General features: G+C 43.3%; 1 protein-coding gene across 23 annotated transcripts in view; it reads left to right on the top strand.

The window, feature by feature from the left end:
• Positions 1-27,189, top strand: part of ABLIM1 (actin binding LIM protein 1) — a 322,565-nt gene that overhangs the window by 236,462 nt on the left and 58,914 nt on the right. The window lies entirely within an intron of this gene.

Genomic DNA, 27,189 nt, shown 5'->3' with positions numbered 1-27,189 from the left:
GATATTGCTGGAGGCATCCTTGGCTTTGCAGGGCAGACGTGAAATGCCCGGCTTCCTGGGCGACATCGGAGATCCCCAGGGTCCTCCAGATGGGATGGGCAGGATGCTGGCCCCAGAGACCACTTGCAGTGGTCTGAAGGACATTTTGCTTAAACTTTTTGCTTGTGATGCAAAATAAACTACGGAGCTTTAAAAAAAAAAAATCAATCTAGTAATAAAGAGCAGGAAAAGGCGGGTTATTTGAATGAGAGGAATAGTTTATTGACCATTTAAACAATGTTTGTGTTTTTTCAGGCTGCTACCCCCAAGGTAGAAAGGAGAGTGGTTTCCAGAGTGTTTTGTTTGATTGTCTGTAGTTGTAGAGCTCCATGAAATTTATATTTGAGATGAAAGAATTTAAGAATCATAGTTAGAGGATCTGGTGGTCAAAGGAGTGAGAGGAATTGAATCAATTTATCTGTTACTATAGATGTGTATTTTTTTTCTTAAGAAGCTTCCCATGAATGAATATGAGGAAGTAAAACATTTGTGTATTATTCACATTTTGTTACAGGTGAAAGAGCCTGATTGTGGTCTCACTTTACCATCTTTGGGCAGGAAATGTGAGAAATCTAGAGATTCTAGCCTTATTCTAATGCAAACAGTTTTTCTGAAAACCCAGTTATTAGTCAAACCATGCTCCAAAGTTTATTTTTGAGGAAAAAAAAAAGATGTTTTAAAGTGCGCAAGAAGGAGACAAGAAAAATTTTCTTAACCATGAAAGAAATGTATTTATGATTTGGGAAAGGTTAAAAAAAAAAAAGTGAGTCTAGCCAAAAAGTCAGCAGGAGTGGGGTTGCCATGGCAGCCTCCTCTATCCCTTAACTGGGATTGGGGATTTAAGAGAAAATTGAGCCTGTTTTCTCTGAGACAGTCTCAGGAGGTATGTTAAGAGGATGTGAAGTTATTTAGATTATCCAAACAGGTTCTGACAAGTAAGTGAAAATAACTAATTAAAATACTGTTGCCATTCTACAATGGATCAAAAGGCTTGTTGAGTCATGATGGACTTACAGAAGAGGTGAATTTGCTACGGCTCATTGGTATAAATTACTTCTGAGAAGGCTGTTTAAGACTAAGTGTGAGCCCTGGCCCCAGCCTCTTTGAAACAAACTGTGAATGCCCATTTCGACCTAGTGTTTTCAGGTGGGTTCCTACAGCATTTTCCTGTGTCAGTGAGTTTAACCCTTGTATCAGTGGCTTATCCAACTGGTTCAGGGAATATCATATCATGACAGCAGAGGTCTGCAAGATTTCCTCTCTAAATAAATAGTAGTTAATTTAAAAGGATTGTTGTTGTTGTTCAGTTGCTAAGTCGTGTCGGACTCTTTGTGACCCCATGGGCTGTAGCCCGCCAGGCTCCCCTGTCCATGGGCTTCTCCAGGCAAGAATACTGGAGTGAGTTGCCATTTCCTCCTCCAGGGGATGTTCCCGACCCAGGAATCGAACCCATGTATCCTGCATTGGCAGGCGGGTTCTTTACCACTGAGCCACCAGGGAAGCCTAATTTACGGAAAAGTCCAAAATACTCAGGACTCATACCAGCTGTCTAGAGGGACGATCATGATTTTACCCCATATGTACCAGGTTTCTCAAGTCAGCACCACGGATATGTTGGATAGGATGATTCTTTGCTGTGGGGAAGAGTCCAGTGTTTAGCAGCGTCCCTGGTACCCAACCTCTACATGATGGTAGCAATTCTGTCCCCAGCTCAACAACTGAAAATGTCTCCAGACATTGCCAAATGTTCTGTGCGGGGCACAATCACCCCCCAATTGAGAACCATTAAGTAACCACTTTTGAGACCCACTGGGAGGACCATGACAGGGAGGCATGACCCCAAGGGAGGGTGTTTATCAAAAGAACAGGAACAGAACAAATATTTTGTCCTGCATTTTGGTCTTTGTTTTCTTTTTGTTTGAAGTCACATCCTGGGCTGGGTCAGGGAGCTGGGGTAAGCACTGTTCTGGGTATATATCCTTCTGCTCCCAGCCTCTCGCCTCATGGGCCTTTGTGGGCCTTATTTTTAAAATTTATTCATTTTTAATTGAAGGGTAATTGCTTTACAATCTTGTGTTGGTTTCTGCTATACATCAACGTGAATCAGCCATAGGGGCTACAGTCCATGGGATTGTAAAGAGTCAGACATGACTGAGCAACTAACACACACACAAACTCCAGTACTTTGGCCACCTGATGCAAAGAGCTGACTCATTGGAAAAGACCCTAATGCTAGGAAAGACTGAAGGCAGGAGGAGAAGGGAGTGACAGAGGATGAGATGTTGGATGACATCACTGATTCAAATGACAGGAGTTTCAGCAAACTCCGGGAGATGGTGAAGGACAGGGAAGCCTGGCATGCTGCAGTTCATGGGGTCGCAGAGTAGGACACAACTTAGCGACTAAACAACAACAAAAATATGTATGTCTGATACAATTCCTGATCAAACTTCTCTAAAAGTGCATCCCAGGAATGCACTATTAAAAAAAAAAAAAGAACCTCATAGCACATTTTATAAGGCAAATAATTACCCAGAACTTATCAGGTCTGTAAATACAGGGGTTTTTTGATATGTGAGCTTTATGTAAATCTGGGCACACCTATCTGGTGTTTCTTCTGGAACCTGTAGTGCTTCCTTTTCTTTTGTTCTTTCCCCTCTGCACCAGCGAGTCTCAAACTTTATGGTTGTCTGAAAGTTGGGTCTCCTTTTGTCAATGAAATGAAATAGTCACAGCCTTTTTCCAATTCACAGATAACAAAAGAAGGCAATGGCTGGAATGTTTTCCATTTAAAAGTTTTCTTACACCTTTTGCATATGCTATTGTTGTTTGCTCTCAGAAATTAACAGATTACAAACATGAATGAAATTGTAACAAATACTGGGACAAAACTTCTGAAATAGCCAATTTTGCTTAGTTCTACTTCACTTTTTTTTGGTGGACTTATGTTCCAATTATAGCTTTAAATTTTATAAGTATACCTTTATTAAACAGCTTTGGTACACGAGTGATAATGTCACATTTTGTTGGCATTACTCTAAGAACATCATGAGATGCTCTAAACACCATAATACATTACAAGGTAGCTGCCACAGGCCACTCTGGTAGGGAACCTCCCTCGGGGTCCCCCCAGTTGGGGTAAGGGTGGAGCCTGACATTGGTTGAGCTTATCAGGAAACACCTCTGCTTGTTGGAGTCATTCTTGGTGATGGGGTTGGAATGGCCCATGGTGTTTTCTGTGTTTCAGTATGAAACAAAATCTTCATTTACCTCTACCTGGAGGTACCTATGTAACCAGCACCTTGTACTCTCTTGAAAGCATCTCCTTATTTGAAAATCCACCCCCTCATTCACTAGACCTAAGATCTGTGAATACAGAGAACGCTAGTATTAGGTCCGTTTTATCACCAGGATGTATTAACAGAACAGGGCCTACCAATGTTGTCTGCTCAGTAGATGATGAATAAACAAATGAATGTCAGTGATTCTCCTTAAAAGACCACCTGGGAGCTTGGTCTGCAAAAAACTCACATGTCTACAACCTGGGTCCTGTCCATGTAGTCTGTTCTGTGTATTTTTTTCAAAAGGAGAAATCCAGTCCCCATCCAAGCAGCCTTTACTGTTTGAAGGACTACCAGGAAGTCTTTCCTAAGGATTTAGGAAAAGTGGTTCTGGGGGTTGTAAAATTAAAGGGGAGACCTTTATAAATTTTTTTTCATGAAGCCCAGAAATTAGACTTCTGCTCTTATATTTGAAGCCCTACCTGCTAAAGCTGCCTTGTGGCTTTGGTAAGAGAAAGAGATTACTATCCCTCGGACTTGATCCAAAGGCAATGCATTCCTATTCTCTTTGTTTTCAAGAAAATTATCCAGTCAAATGAGCATGTAGATCACAAATGGAAAAAAAAAAAAAAGCCTTATATGCTCTATGTGTTGGAGCATGAAGTCTTAGAGAGTTAGAAATATCTACTGGGAAGTCAGAATGATGCTACTTAAAAGAGCCCACATTTCTTGAATCAGGTATCAGGCTGTGGGGTGTCCAGGTGAGGCAAATAACTTGAAATGTGCCTGGATATGTAGGATGTAAAGATGCAATGGTGGTAGGTAAAAGAGCCCAAGATATTCTTAATACTGAGATTCAAGGACTGTCCCCAGCTTTGTTTTCTTTTTTTTTTTTTTTTTTAAACTTTTTATTTTATATTGGAGTATTCCCTGGTAGCTCAGACGGTAAAGCATCTGCCTACAATGCAGGCGACCCGGGTTCGATCCCTGGGTTGGGAAGATCTCCTGGAGAAGGAAATGGCAACCTACTCCAGTATTCTTGCCTGAAAAATCCCATGGACTGAGGATCCTGGTAGGCTACGGTTCATGGGGTCACAAAGAGTCAGACATGACTGAGCGACTCCACTTATTGCTGGTTAACAATGTTGTGATAGTTTTAGGTGCACAGCAGAGAGACTCAGCCATACATACATGTGTATCCATTTTCCCTTCCCTTCCTGGCAACCACATAACATTGCCCTGCTCCCTTTTCTAAAGCAGAACCTCTGGTATGCGTCTATATGGGCAAGAATGAGTCTAACCACCGTCTTAAGCTGCCCAGGCTTAAGTTGTGACCTTGCAGGGAGGGGGCCCTAGTAAAAGAGGAGACAAACCCCACTGCTTTTCTTGTTCACCAAGTCCAGAATATCTTTGGCAAATACGTGTCTGTGTCCTTCTCAGCATTGCTGGTTCACACGGAGGTCATTTTTGGCCCATAAACATTAGATGAAGCAGAAATGCTTGCTTACACTTCAGACTGCTTTTATCTCTCCCTCCTGCTAGATAATAATTGTGTTGGTTTGTCTTGGGGCTCCGCAGCTGGCTCCTTGCATCCGTGCTTATATCCGTATACCTTGTCCAAATAAACACACTTGAAAAGGTAGAGAAGTGTGTTTTGAACAGTTTAAAACATCCTCTAACAGAGAGTTTTAGCCCAGCGTTCTGCTTTGTTTTGGCAACTTGTTTAGGATGCAAAGTGTATCTGGTTCTGGCAACAGATTAAAGGTGTCGGTTCTTATAAAACTAAGTTTAGGGCCAAAGGACTGGGCCTGGTCAAGGGGGTGGTGGTGGTGCAGATTTCCAGTCTTTCTTTGTGTTTTTTTAAAGAGTTTTAAAGCATAAGGAAAAAAATATGTGCCTGAGTGGGTTTTTTGTTTTTACTTTTAACCTCAGAACTGTAAAAACCTACTGTAAAACCTTATCTTGGCTTAGTCAGCCCTCTGCAGTTAAGCTCTTGTTCCCTTGCTCACCTTCATCTCTTCCCACATTCACTTCAGCTCACTAACTTGCTTTCTGTCCCTTAGGCACTCTCTCCTGCCATCTCAGAGTCTCTGCACTCACCGTTCCCTCTGCCTGGAACATTCTTCCCCAGGGTTATCTTGGATCCCCTGGCCCTGCATGGCACTTTCCCCGCCATGATCTGAAATTCTTCTTTGTGTACATGTCATTGTCTGTCACCCATGGCCAGATAGGTGTTGTCATGTTTCCAGAACCTAAAATAGGATCTGCAATTGGATCTACAAACAGAAACAGACGCACAGACACAGGAAACAAACTTATAGTTCCCGTAGGGGAAAGGGGAGGGGAGGGATACATGAAGAGCTTGGGATTAACAGATACACCCTACCTGATATAAAATAGATGAATACCAAGGTCCTACTGCATAGCACAGGGCACGCATGCTCAGTCAGTCATGTCCTACTTTTTGTGACCCCATAAGCTGTAGCCCACCAGGCTCTCTGTCCATGGGGTTCTCCAGGCAAGAATACCAGAGTGGGTTGCCATTTCCTCCTCCAGGGGATCTTCCTGACCAAGGGATCGAACCCGTGTCTCCTGTATTGGCAGGTACATTCTTTATCACTGAACCACCTGGGAAGCCCATAGCACAGGGAAATAGATTCAATATCTTGTAATAACCTATAATGGAAAAGAATCTGAAGAAGAATGGCACTAGTGGTAAAGAACCTGCCTGCCAGTGCAGGAGACATAAAAGACGTGGTTCAGTCTCTGGGTTGGGAAGATCCCCTGGAGGAGAGCATGGCATCCCATGCCAGTATTCTTGTCTGGAGAATCCCACGGACAGAGGAACCTGGTGGGCTACAGTCCATAGTGTCGCAGAGTTGGACCCAACTGAAGCGACTTTAGCATAGCAATCAGTTGGCTGTGTACCAGATGTTAACACAACATTGTCAATCAACTGTACTTTGGTAAAGTAAAATGAAATGGTATCTCGTGGAAGGTATGTAGATGATAAATGGATGGTGGATGGCTAGATGAATGAATAAATGAAGAGCAAGGGAGGGAGGCATTGGGGACTATCTGCTTAGTAATCTCTCACTCCCTTTAAATCTAACCAAGTGTTCTTCTGTGGTACCCCCTGGCTCCCCAGCACAGTGGTCTTGCATGATTTTCTCCCCCACACTCTCCTGACCTGGCACATTACACCAACAGTGTCACCTGATGTAATCCCTTCTTTTGGAATTAGCCACCCTTCATGCACGCACACTTCTGCAGGGTAGGCATCGGGGCAGGAATATCTAACAAAGGGTGGTGTGGGCTGTAGTTGTTGAAAGCTCTTACTGCCTTGGCACTTTATAAACATTTCTCATTAAAGTCCTTTCGTCAGTGTGCATTGCTGTGTATTAACTCTCACCTTTGTATTTCAAAAAAGGAAACCGAGGCTCAGAGCAGCCACCCAATGGCATTCAATGGTTACTGGCAGAGCCCAGGTTTGAATCCAGGATGTCCGTCTCCAAAACCCAGGTTCTGTGGCCTGTCTACTCCTCAGGTGTCTGGCGCCTAACTCACAGGCCCGCCATCAGCTTTTGCCAAATGAATGAAACCTAAGACCTCACCCCACCTTCTCCCTCTCTTCCTTATTCTTTGAGCTCATAAACATTACTTATAGCATACTATAAACATTATTTATAATATTACTTGCAATAGTATATAAACATTATAAAAACGAGTCTCTAAGCTCATCTCTAAGGACAACCAGCTTGTATATCTTAAGTCACTTTTTTTTTTTTTTAACAAACAGGGCTTAATTGTTCTTTAAAATCTCATTTTTTTCATGTAAGCAAATCCATTAGTAAAAAGTTCAGCTATTGTTGAGTCACAATGAACTTTAACCAAGGTGGTTCCTGGGCAGCCCGAGGAATCACTTTTCCTGTCTTCAGCTCCCAGTGTTACTTTGATTTTCCTTAAAGCATAAAGCTTCTACTAAAAAAAAAAAAAAAAAAAATCACCACAGCAGCCATATGTAAACATTTTAAGTGAGAAAGACTAGGTAAAAGCCTCAAATTATAAAACGTGTCAGCCTTTCTTCCATATTTTCAGCATAACCAAGTAGTGGTGGTTTAGTTGCTAAGTTGTGCCTAATTCTTGTGACCTCATGGACTATAGCCTTCCAGGCTCCTCTGTCCATGGAATTCTCCAGGCAAGAATACTGGAATGGGTTGCAGTTGCCTCTCCCAGGGATCTTCCCAACCCAGGGATTGAACCCAGGTCTCCTGCATTGCAGGCAGTCTCTTGCATTTCAGGTGGATTCTTTACCAACTGAGCCACCAGGGAAGCCTTAACCAAGTGGAGGGGAAGGCACTTGGAAGCACTTGGTTACATTAAAAATATGTAAAAATGGTTGCCGCCAGTCTTTTTGGTTGACTACAGGATGTTTCGTTGCTGGAGTTGAAAGCCAAGATCAGAAGCCTTTGCTGACACATAAATGTAATTCTCTAAGCCCCTCCTAAGATGAGAAAACTGCTGAGTTTTCATAGAGTTGATGTGGAAGTAGATTTCTGCACTCAGGCCCAGAGTGTCCACCTCTGTGGTGTGCCCGGTAATGTGAGCGTTCAGGTGGGGACCTGGCAGCCTGCGTTGGTGTGTTGGGTGCAGGTCCCTCATCGTCTGGCCTCTTCAGCTTTCTAGCACACAACAAGCCCTGATGACAGCTCTAACAGGGCAGAGCCTGCAGCCTTGTCAGGCTGGTCTGTCAAAGCTTTCCTTGGCACATAACCAAGTTTCACCCAGACTTGGGGCCAACCCAGCTGGTTCCCGTTTTCCTTGATGGGAGGATAATCAGGAAGATGGTGTCCATGTGCTATGTACTGATGTGATACATCAAAAGTCTGTCGAGCACTGGGGATGAGACCACCAGAGGTGCCCTGTTGTGTACCCCAACATGGTACCCAGCTTCTCCATTCATCATAGCCACTCCTGGCCCTTTAACCGTTCCTGAGCAAAACTGGAGTTGTGTTTGACTTTTTACCACAACTCTCAAGCCCCGTAATGGTCTTGGGTGTGCTCATAATAACTGTGTCTCATGGTTTGAATTTAACTGACTTTGCAATGAGAATATTGGAAAAGAATTTCTGACTGAGGTCACATATGCTACTTCCAGCCCAGAGCCACTTGGTAATTGGGGCCTTGCCTAATCTGAACTCACACTGACATGGGCTGCCTCTTAGTTGGCTGGTTCTTGGACCTGGCCTGGCGCCAGTCAGAAAGATTTCTTCTCTACCTGCTTTTCTGTATTAAAGGTAATTCCTGCTCAAGACTCCTAGAAATATCATAGCAGGAAAGTGCCATAGATTTGATCTGGTCTGATCTTCTTAATGTTACGGACATTGAGACCTAGAAAACACAAGAAGGCTGTGTGGCTCTGACAAAGAACCCATCCCAGGTATGCTGCTGCTAAATCACTTCAGTCATGGCTGACTCTTTGCAACTGTATGGACCATAGCCCGCCAGGCTCATCTGTCCTTGGGATTCTCCAGGCAGGAAGACTGGAGTGGGTCGCCATGCTCTTCTCCAGGGGATCTTTCCCACTCAGGGATCAAACCTGCACCTCTTAGATCTCCTGCATTGGCAGGCAGGTTCTTTACCACTAGTGCCACCTGGGAAGCCCCATCCCAGGTATGGTGGCTGGTAATCCCAAACATTCCTTGGCTTGTGGACACATCACTCCAATCTTTGCCATCTTCCCATGGCCTTCCTCTTTGTGTCTCTGGGTCTGTTTCCCCTTCTCTTCTCTTTTAAGGACTTGTCATTGGGTTTAGGGCCCACCCCAACCCAGGATGACCTCATCTCAAGATCCTTACCTTAATTCTATTTGCAAAAAGCGCTATTCCAAGCACAAACATTCTGAAGACATGCTTTGCAGGGGTCTCAGTTTAGCCCACTCCAAGTCCTCTGTCTAAGCACCAGTGTTCTTCCTCCTCAGGTTTTCCCTCCTGCCTCATTCTTGTCATAATCAGCAGCCCTGCTCTTTGAGGGGAACCTTGGCAGCCCCAGGAATGGCATCTGTTCAGAGTTCTTTGCAAGTCTAAGATGAGTCGTAGAAATCACAGAACTGCAAGGCTTCTAGGAATTTTCTTGCCGATTTCAGCAAAATAAGAGGCTAATGAGAAAAGTGTTTGCATATCCGATATTTTAATTGAAAAGGAAGCAGAAGGGAAATGCTCTTTTGTAATTCCCAAAGGTTTTTAGTTCTGTTGGTGCCAGCTGAATGGTGGCCTTGCTCTGAGATTAACCAGCTCTTAGAGTTAGAGTTTCAAACTTTGACTGCATCCAGCGTGAGATCCAGATTACCAACACCATCTATTTGTATACTTTTTTGGGAGGAAGTTGTATTAATGTAAAACTAAAGGATTGTGGCTGGGTAGGCCATCTGTTTTTAATAGTTCGAGGAAACAGCACTTATTTGTGTTGCTCAAGGCATTTGGATACAAAAAGGTCTTAATTTCTAAAACTGAAAGAAGGCCAGTCCATTTGACTTTCAGAGACAGCACCTTTGGTCAAAAGTGACAGAAACTCACCTCAAACCAGTGGTATTAATGCCCTAAGGCTGTGGTCACAAAGTACTACAAAGCGGGAGGCTTTAAAACAGCAGATGTTTAGTCTCTCAGAGTTCTAGAGGCTAGAAGTCTGCAGTCAAGGTGTTGGCAGGGCCAGGCACTCTCTGAGACCTCTGAGAAGGGTCCTTTTGCCTGGTCCAGATTCTGGCAGCCCTGGGCACTCCTTGGCTTGGCTGTGGTTAGTAGTTTAGTCACTAAGTCGTGTCCAGCTCTTTCAATCCCACGGACTGTAGTCCACCAGGCTCCTCTGTACATGGGATTTTCCAGGCAAGATTACTGGAGTGAAGTTGCCATTTCCTTCTCCAGGGGATCTTCCCAACCTAGGGATTGAACTTGTGTCTCCTGCTTTGCAGGCAGATTCTTTACCTCTGAGCCATCGGGAAGGGGCAGCATAATTGTAGTCTCTGCCTCCTTGTGACCTGGCATATTAAACGGGTGTGTTTCCCTTTCCTCCTCTCATGAGAACACCAGCCATCCAGGATTAAGAGCCAACCTAGCTCTGGTCTGACCTCATTTTAACTAATTACATCTGCAACAACCTCATTTCCGAACCGGAACACATTCAGAGATGTTGAGGATCAGAATTGTAACATATCTTCTTAGGGGACACAATTCAACCTCTAACAGCAGCTGAAGCAGGACCAGGTTCGTGGGGCTGGAGGGACCCAAGCGGGGCCTCGGATGCAGTCGGTGTCCTCCGGGCTGCCAGCTTGTCTCGGCAGGCGCGTTTGTGCTCACCAGCCTCCTCTCCCTGCGTGAACCGGGCACAGCTGCAGGGGCTCCGAGCATCTCAGCCTCAGTGGAAGAGGACTTTTCTCTCCCCTGCTCACATCAGGAAACCCTGGGGAAGGTGCTAGTGCCGTGGCACGGTCTCCTGTCCAGCCTGGATCGTTCGCCGTGGCCGGTGGCCGGTCGTGGAGACGATGGCAGTTCCTGTGACTGGACTCGGGGAGGGTGAGGCTCCCCAGAGTGGGGTGGCCTTGACACACTCACTAGGGGATCATGAGTGTGGAGTAGCCTCAGCCACGTGTTACTCTTAAATGACCCTGGTCTTGTCTTGCTATTGATGACATCTCACGCACGAGTTTGCTCTTTTACATCCACTGCGCGGTCATCTGGACTAACCCACTTTCAGGCCCTGGGCAATGTTCTCAGATGTGCTTGAGATTTTTCGTTTCTCTGAAAGGCCAGTGTGTTTGCATTCAGGCAAAAAGCACATGGAGACTCTTGATTGAATCTTCAGTCCCTAAGGACGTGTTGGTGGTAGCTATCAAGGACACGTGCTCGGTGCTTCTTATTTTAGCTTTCAAACTAATGCTTTTAAACTTCTAAACAGGGTCACACTAGTGTTGTTGTCGTTGTTCAGTCACTAAGTCTTGCCCAGCTCTTTGTGACCCCATGAACTGCAGCACGCCAGGCTCCTCTGTCCTCCACTGTCTCCCAGAATTTGCTCAAATTCACTAGTGTATAAATAATTTTAAACTCCACTAAATGGCCCAAGGGAAGCCTGTTTCCTGTACTTTGAATGCCTTTTTGTACATGTTTTTATGCACTCTCTGCTGAGAAGGTAGGATTCTAGTTCAACTATAAAAATAATTCAAGGGAATGACTGCATAAATTATCCAAACAGCTCATAATTCAGAATGTCTGTTTCATGCCTTAGTTACGTTTGCTTCTAACTAATATTGGAAAATAACTTTCTATTCTCCGAGTCTCTTGTGTAGCATCGAGCAAACCACTTGAGATAATTAATCTGTGGGTGCTCCAAGAAGACACCCATACAGCCTAGAGGCCAGGCACAGTACCGTCATTTGAGGGATAGCAGTGTTTGAAAGAGGGCTTCTCTGGTGGCCCAGACAGTAAAGAATCTGCCTGCAATGCAGGAGATTCAGTGTTAGAAAACTTTTCAGGCCTTGTGATGACATTTTCAAGAATCTCCCTGTCTTGGAAATTTGAAACATGACCTAAACTTGGCAGATCTCAGTAGCCAATTAGATTCTGACTAGACTGCCATGGTACGAATCCCTACCATCTCTTTGGTAAAGGATATATTTTTGGTAGCACTGAGTTCATCACCTTTCGTGAAAAAAATCATTTATGTCTGCACTGTCTGGACTAGACAGGAATGCTAAGAACCATTTAGCTGTTCTTTCATTTCTGGTTAATGAGGGACGCCCTTTGCTCTCACCAGTCACCAGAATTAGTGAAGGACTTTACAGTCACATGGACTCTAAGCCTACTAGTGCTGCAGGCTGAGTTGGAATTTTATTGGTGGTCATTACTTTAGGAAGAGGTGAACTAAAGCAAGTTGACCCGGTGAAATTGCTGTGATGTGGTATAAGCCAGCTCTGGATAAATTGAGTGTGAAATCATTACTGTCGGATGTTGCCTGCCAGTGGCTTTGTGTGTGTGTGTGTGTGTGTGTGTGTGTGTGTGAGAACATGTGTGTGAACGATAATTATTTTTGCTTGATTTAAGAGGTGGTAGAATCCTGGCTGTCACTGAAGTAAAGCTAGTTTCTTCCTGTTCTGAGCTATTCTGTCACGTGGTTGGGATGTTTGAAACACATTTTTCTAAGATCAGTGCTTTTCTGCAGTGAAGAACCAATATTCTTGTCTCTTCTCGTTCTAGTCCCTCCTTGATTTTTGTTCTCTAAATTTATCCCATCTTTCAGTTAAATGTATAAGAGGTAAGAAATGAAATTTCAGCTGATCATTATGTTGGATTGCCCAAAAAGTTCTTTTGGGGTTGTCCAAAAGATGCTATGGAAAGGCCCAAATGAACTTTTTGGCCAACCCAGTACATGGCCATTACATAGAAAAGTAACTCAAGGTAAAGAAACATCTGGTTCTCTGGATTTGCTTTTGTGTGCTGGGGAAAAGGGCAGGTGAATGGAGTGCTCTAGGTGGATATGTTCTTGGCTACAATGTGAGTGATGGGAAAAGTCTTGAGTGTTGGTACATGTAAAAATGAAAAGGAGATTCTGCTTATCTTTCTAATCTCCATTTACAGGGCCATATTCAGTGACATCTTCTCTGACTCCTTGAATCATCATTAACCACTGTCCCCTCCCCTTGATCCCAGGGCACAGTCTTTGATTGAGTGAATGTTTCTTGAGCACTTACTATTTGCACAAACTGGGCATGCAGAAATGAACTAGGCTGCTGCCTAAAAGCTCTTGGCCTCATGCAGGCAGGCCCCTGGCCCTGGAAGACACAACCTGACGTCACTTTATACCAGGTGATCAGCATGTGTGCATTACATTGGGGCAGAACATATTTCCTTTCTCCAGAAACTAATTCGGGCCTGCTTTAGGCATAGGAGAAAACAGCATTTTGTTCTGGCTCCAGCCTTTAATAGACTCATTATTTTTTGAATAAGTACCCCTGCAAGGTTTACAAACCGAATTCATCTTGTGCTCATCATGGCTGGCCTGCAGCGAGGAAGTGGGAGCAGCTTTCCTGCCCGAGTTGGACAGAAGGCCGTTGGTTTGCCTTGGATGGGGCACGCCTGGACCAGTCTGTCCAGGAGGATGCTGAGAGCGCATCTGTGCACCTAAGATAGCTTGTTGATAAGGAAGTGATGCCACCGTGTTCACCTTGGAGAGAGTGGCAGAGGGACAACTGTTTGGTCCCTTAGGAAAGGGAGGCCTTTAAACTTTATGATACTGGGGAATCTAGACAGTTGGTTTTTCTGTTGAGAGTTGGGAGTATTTTTGGCAGGTAACCTATTTGTTTTATACTGAAAGAAGTAGAATTCCTCTTTGCCAGGAAATGTACTAGGAGCAAAATTTCAGAAAACAGGACTCTTCTAGAAGGAGATGAAGGATTAAAAAAATTTTAAAAAGGAAAACATAGGATAGAATAAAATCCTAATGTAAGTTTGCTCTCAGAAATGTATTCTGTCCTTGCTCTACAGCATTATCATTTTTTTCAGCACTGTACTTACTAACACATTTTGGGTCTACTAGTTTGATATATAATTCATTCTTTAAACAAGAATTTAGCATTTAATGCTTATACTTACTAGCTGAGTATATGATTATCATTATAATATGCAATGATAAGAGACACAGTCTCTGCCTTCATAAAATCTAAAAGTGGAAGTTTGAAAACACATAAATATCTACAAACTTGAGGCACTACATGAATGGGATAAGTAAATGCTATTTATTTAAGTACAGATGAGGCCTGGGTACTACCCAGGTAAAAATGATAAAAAAAAGATCCCTAGAGAAGGCAGCTTTTGGCCTAGTGCTTGGAGCATTGTATTTTTTTTTAATATAAAGCAGACTATTTTTATGAAAAATACCTATCTGCTCAACACCTGTGAGACTCTGGAAATACAAAAATGAGTAAGACAGTGTTCTTTTTTCTGAGAAGTGAAAAGTAGTGGGAAAACTTGTTGAGGAAACAGCAGTTATTTATTGCTTTGGATAAATGGTGCCTACTTTATATCAACATTTAAGGAGTATATATTTGGGACAAGAGATAAACACAGGTCAAAGGGAATGAATGCCTAAATCTGGAGAGTTGGAAAAGACTCACTCTAGGCTGGCAGTTCTCAGTCTGGGCTGCAGTGGAGAATCACAAGGGGAGCTGGTTAAAACTGCTGGTGCCCTAGTCCTCTCACACCTATTCCACCTCTCTCTCTCGAGGGGCCCCTGTAATTTTTTAAAGCTGAACAGGTAGGTTGAGACCACATAGTGGAGGCTGTTGAATGCCAGGGGTAGGAATTCACCTTTCATTAGTTCAGTTCAGTCTCTCAGTCGTGTCCGACTCTTTGCAACCCCATGGACTGCTGAGCACGCCAGGCCTCCCTGTGTATCACCAACTCCTGGAGTTTACTCAAACTCATCTCCATTGAGTTGGTGATGCCATCCAAACATCTCATCCTCTGTCCCCTTCTCCCGCCTTCAATCTTTCCCAGTATTAGGGTCTTTTCCAACGAGTCAGCTCTTCGCATCAGGTGGCCAAAGTTTTGGAGTTTCAGCTTCAACATCAGTCCTTCCAATGAACACTCAGGACTGCTCTCTTTTAGGATGGATCAGTTGGATCTCCTTTCATTGGTAGGTAATGGGATGACTTTAAGGACTTCTTGTCCGGGGAGGACTGTGATCCATGTGGTGTTCAATAAAAATGCACCTGGCATTTAGACATCCTTCACTCAGTAAAGGACCTCTGATCCAGCTGCTCCGTGGTGAGGAAGGAGAACTGACCAGCATTTCTCTGTAGTGTGGCCACATTGCCTTGGCAGCTGGGCTTTTCCTGTCTGTCTGTCTGTCTGTCTCTTGTCAAAGGAGCCAGCTGGCTGTGACTGAGTTCAGTGGGCTTTGCTAAGGAGCACTTGGATGACTCGACCTCAGAACTCAGGCTGGTCTGCTGCCCTGGGGAAAAGTACAGGCTTAACATGGGCTCAGGTTGCACAGTCTGATACTCGGAAGATTAGACTGTGTGACCGCACAGAGTCGCTTTGATGTCTGTGGCTCAGGCTGTCTCTTGGGTCCCAGCGTCCAGCCCCGTCAAGGTCACTGGCTCCCCTCTGCCAGGACCCTCTGTGACCCGATGTGGTGGGTGGGAGGGGCGGCAGGTACGACTGGCAGGGCGCCCAGCACCGCCTGCTTATCCTGGCTCCAGCCTCGAGGCTTGCCCTTCTAGAGGAATCCAAAGGACCAGGGACGGGGCAGGCACCCACCCAGGGTGTAGAGTATGGAATGTGAATTGCATTTCTCTCTGCAGGATACAGAAACGTTTTGGTTGTCATCCAAGGGCATTCGCTTTGCTTGAAATGGATTTTGATTTGGGTCTTGTTAAACCTAGGCTCCTGTGTGCTTTCATACATCTCCCCCTCCGTCTTAGAATTTAATTTACCCTCTGTTTTTCCTACTGACTGTTAGCCCTGATACTCAGTGATGGTCAGAGCACCCCTCCCCTCCACTCCCAGGGAAATGGTAAGAGGCTGGGCCTTACAGATTCTGGGCTGAAAGGCTTAGTTGTTTGTTAAAGGAGGTAAAGTCCAGCCACAATGGGAGAGGAAATCAGACAAGGATGTTTTTAAAAGCAAGCTGTGTTTTTCTGACTGCTTTGGTATTGGTTCCCACCCTGACGACTTCTCTAACCCTGGGGAAGAAAAAATATTTTTAGTCTGATAGTGGGCTGTAGACAACCCAGAGCTGACCCATCTCTAAAAGAGGTGATAACTCAGAGGCATGGTTTTAGTGGAAATAACTTGTTAGGATCACCCAAGACCCCATGGCAAGGCAAGGGCTATGTACAAGGCCCTGTGTCTTTTCCGACTCTCGTGAAGTCCTTTATGAGTTATGTTAAACTAGAAATATCAAGGAAGGAAAAAGGATGGGATGGAGAAATGTTTGTAATTTCTGGAGAAGGGTGAAAATCACAGAACTGGAATTTACTTTAGAGATAGCAACTTGATGAAGAAAAGCAGCTGACGAACTGGAATCTTATGGAGTTGGAAGACATTTCCTGTACACTGTTTAACAAGCTTAAATATTTTTAATTTTAAAAAGCCCTGCTTTCTATATGTTTCCTACAAGTTACAAAGTCATTACTAAGGTAATAAATAAAGGGGAGCTGCATGCTCTTTCCCATCCCCTCTCTCCTGAGCATGTACTTGTGCTATTTGGCTGCCAGGACATATATTGATCCTTGCTTCCCCTGGAGCATCTGGCAGTGACAAGACCCTTGGATTGCTCTTATTGTGCATTTCTGACTCCAACATGCTCTTGGGTTGGTAAGGAGACCAGGAATGAGATCATGAGTAATAAGAAACCGTTAAGTGTTTGCCCTTGCACAAGAGAGAATTATCCTATTGGGATTAACTTTCAAGAATGTTGAACTTGACGGCAAATATTTATCTCCTGGTGTTAAGAAAGGAAAAGATGTCAAACCTTTGACATGGACTGTAGGATGGTGTCTGTGTTTGAAAAACAGGTTGCATTAAACCAGAAGCATGAAGAGTTTCTTATTGTTCCTTCCCTGGAATTATGCTAATAGTTGTTACCACCTGCAAAGCAACAGCTGACCTGGTATTCTTCTCAGTATTCGCAGGAATATCTCTTTGGATTCCAAGTCTGTCTTTCTCAGGTCTATGGCCTAGATTCAGCTGGGGTTTTGCAACCTAGTTCATTGTCTCCCTGTATCATATTACTCAAGGTGAATTTATTGTAATTAACATCTCTTTTACTTACATAGCAGTCCTGTACACTAGGCAGAATCAGTGCTTTTCCACCATTTTAACCTTTTCAGAAAGTGCATAGTATTGGGGGAAATGAACAATTAGGTCCCAGTGCATCCAGTCATTCTGAAAGTTCAGTGGAGGGTTCAACTGGACAGATTTCTCAAAGGTCCACCTTTCACCAGGCCTGACATTGCACATTCAGGAACTGGGGCAACCCAATGTCTAAAACAAGCCAATGGACCCTACCCAACTGACTTCTGATGAAACCCCAGGAACGGAAGATCCTTTTCTTGTCTACAGTTTCTACAGTTATTGCCCAAAGTGAGTTATTGTTGTACAAGGGATAGTCTTCAAAGATTCCCTTGGATCTTTCCTGGGTGGTTAGCTGCTGTACTCCCTCATGAGAATTTATGGAAGAAGGAAAGACAATGCTTATTATTTTTAAGCTGTCCAAGTCACCAAAGTAATTTCTACTCTTTCTGACCCTTGACATGTAGCTGGATGTGGGGGAAAGGGAGAATGAACTTAACTAAAACTCTTGATTGAGCCCTAGTTCTATAACCTTGAAGACTTTTCTTAGCCCATATATAGGCAGAAGTGTGCCCCCAAATCACTGGATGGATTAAATGGGAAGATACTAACATTCAATTACAAAACAAATGCAAAAGATAACAGTAAAAAACAGTTGATATGAAATGTTTAAGCTCAATCACAAGAGGAAAAGTGAAATCTTTTAGTGGCCACCAAAGTCCTCAACCTTCCAATCCTGATTCTTTTTTGACCTTTTCCAGTGGACCTTGGTCCTAACTAGAAGTCACTTTTGAAGCTTCATGACAAAGACTTATGCAGAGAGATCTAGGTAGTGTCAGCCATCACCTGCTGATTCTGAGTCAATTTCAGAATTAAACATGAGGGCTATTTGCATTTCATCCACGTCTCTCCATCAGTTCAAAGGATTCTATCAACAGAAAGACGAGGATAAAAGGAGAATTGGAAATTTTTCAGTGGCACTCTGGAGGTCCCAGAATAATGGATACCTGATGAGATTAAACTGCAGAGCTTTTACTGAGAAACCATTTTATTAAAAAAAAAAATCATTCACTTCACAGAGGTTAGAAAAACACTTTGGGAATCTAGTCAGTAAAGCACTCTTAATTTGATTCTTCTTATTTAATTCCTTCAAATTCCTCTCAGATTAAAATTGTAATAAAAGGCAAAAGCCATTTGGGATAACTGTTTGGCAGGCCTCAATCTGAACATAAACGTTCCCAATGACCTTGTCATATATCTACTTTTATGTATACGTACAACTGAAATGTGTATGTAATTCACCAAAAAGACATAGGCAGGAATTTTCATAGCAACACAGTTCAAAACAGCCAACATTTAAAAGCTACCAGCCTGGTCATCAATAGTGGAATGGATAGGAAATTCCCTGGTGGTCCAGTAGTTAGGATTCTGTGCTTTCACCACTGTGGGCCTGGGTTTGATCCCTGGTTGGGGAACTAAGATCCCACAAGCCACAGGGTGTGACCAAAAAAAAAAGAATGAAATGGATAATAAGAAGTAGTATAATTACCCAACAGAATACTGTACAGTCATGAGACGTGGTGAAGTACAAGGACATACAGCATTGTGAATAATTCTCATGGTGTTGATTAAGAGAAAAGTGAAAACGTTAGTCGCTCAGTCGTGTCCAACTCCTTGCAACCTCTCTGGACTGTAGCCTGCCAAGCTCCTCTGTCCATGGAATTCTCCAGGCAAGAATACTGGACTGGGTTGCCATTTTCTTCTCCAGGGGAATCTTCCTGACCCAAGGATCGAACCTGGGTCTCTCCCATAGCAAGCAGATTCTTTACCATCCAAGCCACCAGGGAAGCCCTTGTCTACTAAGAGAAACCAGTCATATCTGCTTCCACTTGTGTAAATTTCAAAGAGAGGTAAAAGTTAGAAGTTGACGTAGTGATTAGAAGTCAGTTGCTGGAAAAAGGCATGGAGGGGCTTCTGGGTACAGATAATGTTCTCTTACCTGGTTTGGGTGCTAGTTATAGGTTGTGTCACATTTATGACAATTCACTGAGCTGGAAATGTATGATTTGTGTGTTTTTCTCAGTATATGTTCTACGTCAACAAAGAAGTATACTTAAAAGAAGAAAAATACAGCATACCTCTTTCTTGCTCCAAAGAAGGAGGGAAGAAAGTGCATTCAGGACTTTTTGCCTACCTTGTAAGGGAGAATGCTGTGATATAATATGTAAAATGCGTGGTATTTTTGCTGACAAAAGAAAAGCCAAACTGTAAGAGAGACTGTAATGACACAAACAAAACACTTGGTCAGGGAATTCCAAGTTCAGCTAATATCCAAGGAAATTCAACCCCAAATCCTCGGGTCCCTGGTTAACCTCTAAACTGTGCTGTATTCCTTAATAACTTATCAGAGAGACTAGTGAGATGATTTTAATCCATGCCACTTGGATCAGTCAGTTCCTGGTTTTAAGGAAGTACACTTAGTACCTGGGACACATGATATGGCTGTTCCTAGATTTGAAAATGACAGGCAGGCTGGAGCTGCCAGGGCTGCTTCACAAGCCTTTAGGATCACACTGCCCATGCCACGAAGATCACCTACGTCAAGAAGTAACTTTGGGAGAGTTGTCTTTGAAGGACTTGGTGTTATCCGTGGTTTGGGTTTTTTGTTTTGTTTTATAACATTTGAACACACAATTTGAATAGTTGGAGGTGGGAGGGATCGTGAAAGTAAGATCTTTGTTAAGGTCTTAAATGGTGTAGTCTTCCTTGAGACTTAGCAAACTGTAAAATATGAAGACTTTGATTTGGTACAAGAAACCTTTATATTTATTCTTAAAAAAATGAAAAGCTGGAAGATAATGCTGCACAGTCATAGGAAATACGCCTCTTTAGGGTTGGTCTCAGCGAGGGTCTCCCCTCATGAATGGAGCTGCTAAGCAGTGGGTGGCTGGAGGACCTGGTGGTGTTGAGTGCAGTCTGGGCTTGGACAGACCAGAGTTCAGACTACGATTCCATCCCTTGCTAACTGAGTAACCTTGGGTAATTTCTTGATCTTTCGAAGCTTTAATTTCCTCATCTGTTAAATGACATAATACCTACCTCACGGGATTGCAGGGAGTCAGGTGGGATGTGGTTTGTGAGCTGCTTAGCGTAGTGTCTGGAAACAAGTAAGTACCGACATGACAGCTGGGGCACAGAAGTTCACCCCTTACTTCTATTTTGGCCATAATTATTCAGGAGACAGTTGTTCATCCATCTAGGGGTTTGGGAATAAGGGCTTCTGTTGCCTATTAATTCACCTGCCATTCCTAGAGAACTTGCTCTATGGAAAGCAAGAGAGATCCTAGAGTTCTGATGACATGGGTGTAGACCACATCTGTAAAGGGGTGTAGAATCTAACGTGAAAGAGAAGCAGCAAGCTCCCCTGCACTGGGTACCAGATACTTCCTTTGGTATGAACTGAACTTGCCTTTGGGCTTCCCAGTGGCTCAGTGGTAAAGGATGGGTCTGCAATGCAGGAGCCACAGATGTGGGTTTGATCCCTGGGGCAGGAAGATCCCCTGGAGCAGAGCATGGCCACCCACTCCAGTATTCTTGCCTGGAAAATCCCATGGACATAGGAGCCTGGCGGGCTACAGTCCATGGGGTCACAAAGAGTTGGACACAACTGAAGTGATTTAGCACATAGGCATGTTTAATTTTCATAACAATCCTCCATAGCAGGTTTTCTTATACCAGTTTTTACAGATGGAGAAATAAATCCCCAAAAGAGCCCAAGGCCACATCGTTTGCAAAGTTGGAATGCAGACCCTGGGTTCTCTCGGCTCCAGAGCCCATCTCCTTCCACTTCATGGGTGGGCAGTGGGATGGGACAGATAGCCCCGCCATAACAGTAGGAGGCAAAGTGGGACACGTGGGACAGTCCAAGCCCAGGGCTCCAGGAATACCAGGGAGACGAGGTCAGTTTCAAATGCGGAGATCCTTGTGTTTCCGATTTATGTTTCGCCTTCAGTGTTGTTATTTGCTCTGCCTTGAAATTTGGCAAAATTTCTACAACACATGTTAACAAAACAGTCTCAATCATCTTGACCAACTTTTTGTGTCATACATGTGTTATTTTTCTAGTTGCCTAGGATTTCTGAAACAAGAGAAGCAGTGTATCTGTGATGTGGCAATATTGGTACAAGAGAATTGAACTCGTGTCCAAGGACCTGGGATGTTTCCTAGTCATGACACTTAGCTGTGTGACCTTGATTTTGACCCAGCAAGTCATTTGGCCTCTGAGTCTTGGTTTCATCACTATAAAACAAGAACGATGTCACCCATTTCAAAATTTTAGAGAAAACTGCAATTAAATACTGTGCATGAAAGTACATAGCCAAAGAACCAGCCCGAGAGAGATCCAATAGCGACACTAAGGTCAGTGTTATAGCCCAGGTTTTTATTCTGACTTCTCGTGCAGTCCTGGGCAAGTTCCTCAATCTCTCTGCAGTTCTGTCTCTCTTCTTGTACAGAAGAATAGTGATCCCTCTGAAGAAAGAGAAATGACGATTTGATTAGCAGATTAGACCATTGTTTTCTAATCCTTTTGAAAATGTTCAAGTCTTTGGACAACTGCTGTCAGTTCAACACTGCACACATATACCGGTATATTTTCTTCTGCAAAAAAAAAAAAAAAAAAAATCTTTATTTTTTCAATAACTTTCCAAAGGAATCTGGACCCCCCCAAAAGGAATGAATGCATTCATTCATTGAAGTGAATAGTGGGTCTTCCCATTAGGTCTTTACCCCACCCATCAATGTTTTCTTTGTTTTTTAATTGTCTGGTCTCTTTATTAAAGAATAGTTTACATACCATACAATTCACCCATTGTGAGTATACAGCTTATTTTTATTACATTTAAGCATTTTTGCAGCCATCACCACAGTGCAGTTTTATAACTTTTTCGTCACCTCAGTTTGACTTTGCAATCAATCTTGCTCACAGTCTTATTCCATCCCCCTTCCCAGCAACCACCAATCTACTTCATGTCTCTCTTATTGCCTTTTCTGGAGATTTCATAGAAAATGGAATCATGCAATATGTAGTCTTCCCTGTCTGGCTTCTTTCACTGAGCATCATGTTATTGAGGGTCATCTATGTTGTTGCATGCATCAGCAGTTTGTCTCTTTTAGTTAAAAGCAGTAACTTTGCAGTATTCTGTTTTGTGAATGTTCCACATTTTGTTTATCTGTTTTAGTGGAGAGTCATTTAGATTATTTCCAGTTTGGGACTGTTATGAAGAACACCGCTGTGAACTTTTGCATATAAGAATTTGTGTGGACATAAGTTACCATTTCTTTTAGTTGGAAACCTAGGAGTGGAAGTTCTGGATCACTTGGTAGATTTATGTGCAGCTATTTGAGAAACTGCCAAAGAAGTTTCCAAAGAAGCTGTACTGTTTTTCACTCTCCCCTTGCCATCAGTGAGGATCCCACTTTCTTCATATCCTCCTAACATGTGCGATAGTCAGTCTTTTCCATTATAGCCATTGCTTTTTCGTTGGCTCATTGCCTTGTAGTATCTCATTGAGGCTTTAATTTTATTAGCTTGACAGATGATGTTTAAAATATTTTCATGTGTCACACTCATCTATCTTCTTTGGTGAAGTGTTATTTAAATCTTTTGCCCACTTTTTAACTGAGTTGCTCAGCCTCTTATTATTGCACTTTAGTAGTTCTTTATATATTCTGGATGCTATTCCTGTTTTAGAAATATGATTTGCAGAAATTTCTTCCAGTCTGTGGCAGGTCTTTCCATTTTCTTGATGTCTTTTGAAGTGAAAAAGGTTTTAATCTTGACAACATCTGATTAATAATTGTGCTTTCGTATAATGTCTAAGAAATCTTTGCCTGACCCACAGTCACAAGGATTTCATGTTTTTGTCTAGTGGTTTTATAGTTTTAGCTTTTATATGTAGGTCTGTAATCCAGTAGAAGCTAATTTTTGTGTATGATGTAAGGTAGGGATTTGATGGGACATATATATTCAATTGTTCCATCAATATTTATTAGAAAAAACCATCCCTTCCCTATCAAAGTGCCATGGTACTTTATTGGAAATCAGTTGACCATAAATATGTGGGTTTACTTTGGAATTGTCTCTTCTGTTACATTGACTTTTATGTCTATCCCAGTGCTGATACCATGCCATCTTGATTACTTGTAGCTTTATAAGTTTTGAAATCTACCATTATCCTGTTCTTTTTCCAACATTGTTAACTCTCCAAGGTCCTTTGCATCACCATGTACATTTTAGGATCAGCTTCCCAATGTACAAATAATCTGGCTGGGATTTTGGTAGCAATTACACTGAACCTGTTGATCAATTTAAAGAGACTGGTTAGATCTTACAGGAATATACACATCTAAAGATAACATTTATCTTGCACTGTTAAACTGCAAAGACTACTTAGAAATTTTTGTACTGAGTTCCTTAGAAGGAGATAGTTCAGTTCAGTCACTTGGTTGTATCCGACTCTTTGCAATCCCATAGGCTGCAGTACACCAGGCTTCCCTGTCCATCCAGCTCCTGGAGCTTACTCAAACTCATGTCCATCGAATCAGTGATGCCATCCAACCATGTCATCCTTGGTCGCCCACTTCTCCTCCTGCCTTCAATCTTACCCAGCATCAAGGCCTTTTCCAATGAGTCAGTTCTTGGCATCAGGTGGCCAAAGTATTGGAGATTCCACTTCAGTATCAGTCCTTCCAATGAGTATTCAGGACTGATTTCCTTTAGGATTGACTGCTTTGATCTCCTTGAAGGAGATAAGATCTTCCAAGGAGCTATCTAGAAGGAGATAAAGACCGAAGCAATCATTTGCAAAAAGCCAATATGTATTTCCACTGGGATGTTGCAGCCTTTTTATTCTTTTATATTTTGAGCTGGTCAGAGGTAACCAGAGCATTGGAGTGCACTTGTGGATATCTCTTCACACCATTCTGTGCATCTTCTCTGGGGAACCTTCCCCTGGTACTTGGAGCAGGGACCACTGTTGGGGCTGTAGTTGGTGGGGAGTAGGGCGGCAGGATGCTAGTCTCTGTGCAGAGTGGCTTTGCAGACTTACAGAGAGGCCTCTGGGCTTCATGCAAGCTGCCTGGGCAGACTGATTTATTCATCTTTGCCCAGGATCCAAACTTTGGGCCAAGGCACACCCTCATTATCCTGCCCAACCAGCATGCTGAATCAGGAAAAACAGCCTTCCGGAACAGGTGAGTAGTGTCTTCGAGATCAAGCTAGTCCGGTTGCATTGGAAACCTCTCCCACTTCAAGGGAAAAAGCAGCAAATGCAAAGAAGGCTGAGTCAGCCCCGCCTTGCCTTTCTACAGGAGCAATACCGGGAACTAGTGTGGTTCTGCCTCTGTCCCCACCCATACACCTGCCAGGGAAGCAACGTCCTTGTTACTACCTTTGGCTTCTTCATCTACCATCAGGTTTCCCCAGTTCATGATGATCTGTATAAACTTATGTCAGTGCTTACAAAATAAAAAGAAGAAGCTGATCTCTGTGCCCCACCCTAGGGCCATTGAACCCATTTTTTAAAAGTCTCTTGGTTGTTGCTTATGTGCAGTAAAGTTAGGAAACCCTTGATCTAGGCCAACACACTGACCTCCAAGTGTTTGTGTGTCCTTAATCTGAAAGCATCATCAACCAGAACCATATTTGCAACAGTCTCAGGGGCTTCCCAAGTGGCGCTGGTGGTAAAGAACCTGCCTGCCACCGCAGGAGCTGTAAGAGACACAGGTTTGATCCCTGGGTCAGGAAGATTCCCTGGAGGAGGAAATGGCAACTCACTCCAGTATTCTTGCCTGGAGAATCCCATGGACAGAGGAGCCTGGCAGGCTATGGTCCATAGAGTCGCAGAGAGTCAGGCACAACTGAAGTGACTTAGCATGCAGGGACAGGAAAGCAATTTGTTTTTTCTTTTGGGTATTCTGAACACCATCTCTGAATCAAGTTAGATCTTTTTTAAAAAGGTATACCACCCTAGACCTTGATAGTTTAACTTCTATGAAAATGACTTCATTCAGTGACCTTTAGTCTACACTCTCCGTTTTTCCCAAGGCTTTATAGAAGAAAAACTACTTGGATGTTTCCAGCCATCAGTGAAATCAGTGTGGAAGTTGGCTAGCTGCTCCAGAACTGAGGTTCCCCCTGTGAGAATTCCGTTGGGGCTTTTTGGAAGCAGTTTATGCAAGAGGAGGCCTGGAGTCAGGCAGTCAGGACTCACAGCCCAGCTCTGCTTTGTGGAAGCACTGGGAGCTTTGGAGAAATTGTTTGCTCTGAGTTTTCATTTCTCTGAGCTTTTTCATTGTTCGAAGAGCAAGGTTGTAAAAGAACACAGGGCTGAGTGACAGGTCTCACTGGGAACCACTCCTAAAACAGAGCAAGCCCGTATGGAACCATAGCCCATGGTTGAGGTTCACAGCTTGTGACTAATTTAGAATCAGGAAACCTTGCCTCTCTAGTGACAATTGTATGTGGCCATTTTTTAACCCAGTGAGACCAAAGTGGCCCATTTTCTCTTTTGTCCTCGTCTACTGAGAAGCTCGCATCCCAGCCAACATGTTGGCCTGAGAGTGAAACCTTTTGATTTTTCTTTTCCTCTGAGGCTTTTGTTTCATTGTTTTCAGATCACAGCCTTCTCTGATAAGCATCCGGAAGTCCTTTGGGGAAGGAGGCGTGGTCTGAGCTATAAATGGCTGAAGGCTGACTTCAAGGACCCTGTTCCATATCTCCTGAGCTGTATCAGGAGTAAAGTACTACAAGAGAAACGGTGGGGGGTGGGGGGGGAGGGAGAGAAACTGAAAAGGACAGTTAGCCACCCCGGAGCTAAGAGAATTATCTGTCCAAGGATGGGGTCTGTAATCACAGTTCTCTTTTCTACCCACAGTGGTCTGTTATCCCAGCACAGGGCTTAGGGTACCAGAACTCCTCCTGGCTTTCAGACACTATGGGGTCTTTGGTTCATTTCCAATCTCTGCCATCAAGAATGTCCTTTCTCTACCCAAATTGCTTTTCTGTTAACACTGCCATATGAGCTTGGAGAGGGGTGCGATTTTACACAGAATCATAGAATCTTACAGCAGGGTGGGACTTGAAATTGTCTAGTCCAGCCCTTCACTTTCTACAGAGGAAGGGCCAGGGCCTTGGAGACGGTAAGTAGTGATATAATTGAGGTCTCATGAATAAGAACTAAAGAAATGATACCCCAGTCTCCTAATTCTGAATCTTGTAGCCCTTTTCCTGAACCCAGTGTCCATGAGGAGCTCTGAGCTCCTCTCTGCTCTTACAGTCAGTTTCACAAATTTGGTGCCTTGCATTGAATTCTGCCTTGTAGCAGATGGTGTTTCCCCAGATGGAATTCTTGCCTGTATGATAAAGTTTATACTTCAATTTAGAGAAGCGTGACTTAATCAGCGCTATTAAAGGCAAGCAGTTTCTAGCACTTTGTGTATGCAGGTGCTTTTATAAAACTTAACTAAATATACAAATCATTTATGGTCCATGGAGATTAGTGCCAGTCCGAATGTGGACTTTTTAACATATGCATCTTGAATGCATGACAATAAAGAAATAAGGTTGTAGTTTTTTAACTACAGAGATGGATGGAGAGTCCCCATTCACCACAGGACTGTAGGAAGTCCCAAAGACACATCTGGTCTGTCAGGCTGGGGCAGAGCTGGAGTTGGAGGATGTGAGCCTGGGGTCAGGTACTTGGTAACCATCATTTATGGAGTCACCTGTCACAACAAAGCCCACACTGCTTTAAAAGTTTGCAGTCAACAGCTTCCTCTCCACATGAATGTGTGTTCCTCTTCATTCTTCTGTGAGTGCTGTTTAGACTCATTTTGCTCATTATCTGAAATACTTTTCCTTCTTCTAAAAATGACTCTGATTTAAATGTTTTGGATTCAGCTACATCTGTGGTTTTTTTTTTTTTTTTTTTGTTAAGTTTGCATATAACCCTGTCTGTGTTCAA

This window comes from Cervus elaphus, chromosome 15, assembly GCF_910594005.1.
Source record: "Cervus elaphus chromosome 15, mCerEla1.1, whole genome shotgun sequence".
Lineage (NCBI taxonomy): Eukaryota > Metazoa > Chordata > Mammalia > Artiodactyla > Cervidae > Cervus > Cervus elaphus.
This window is presented reverse-complemented; position numbering and strand designations above follow the sequence as displayed.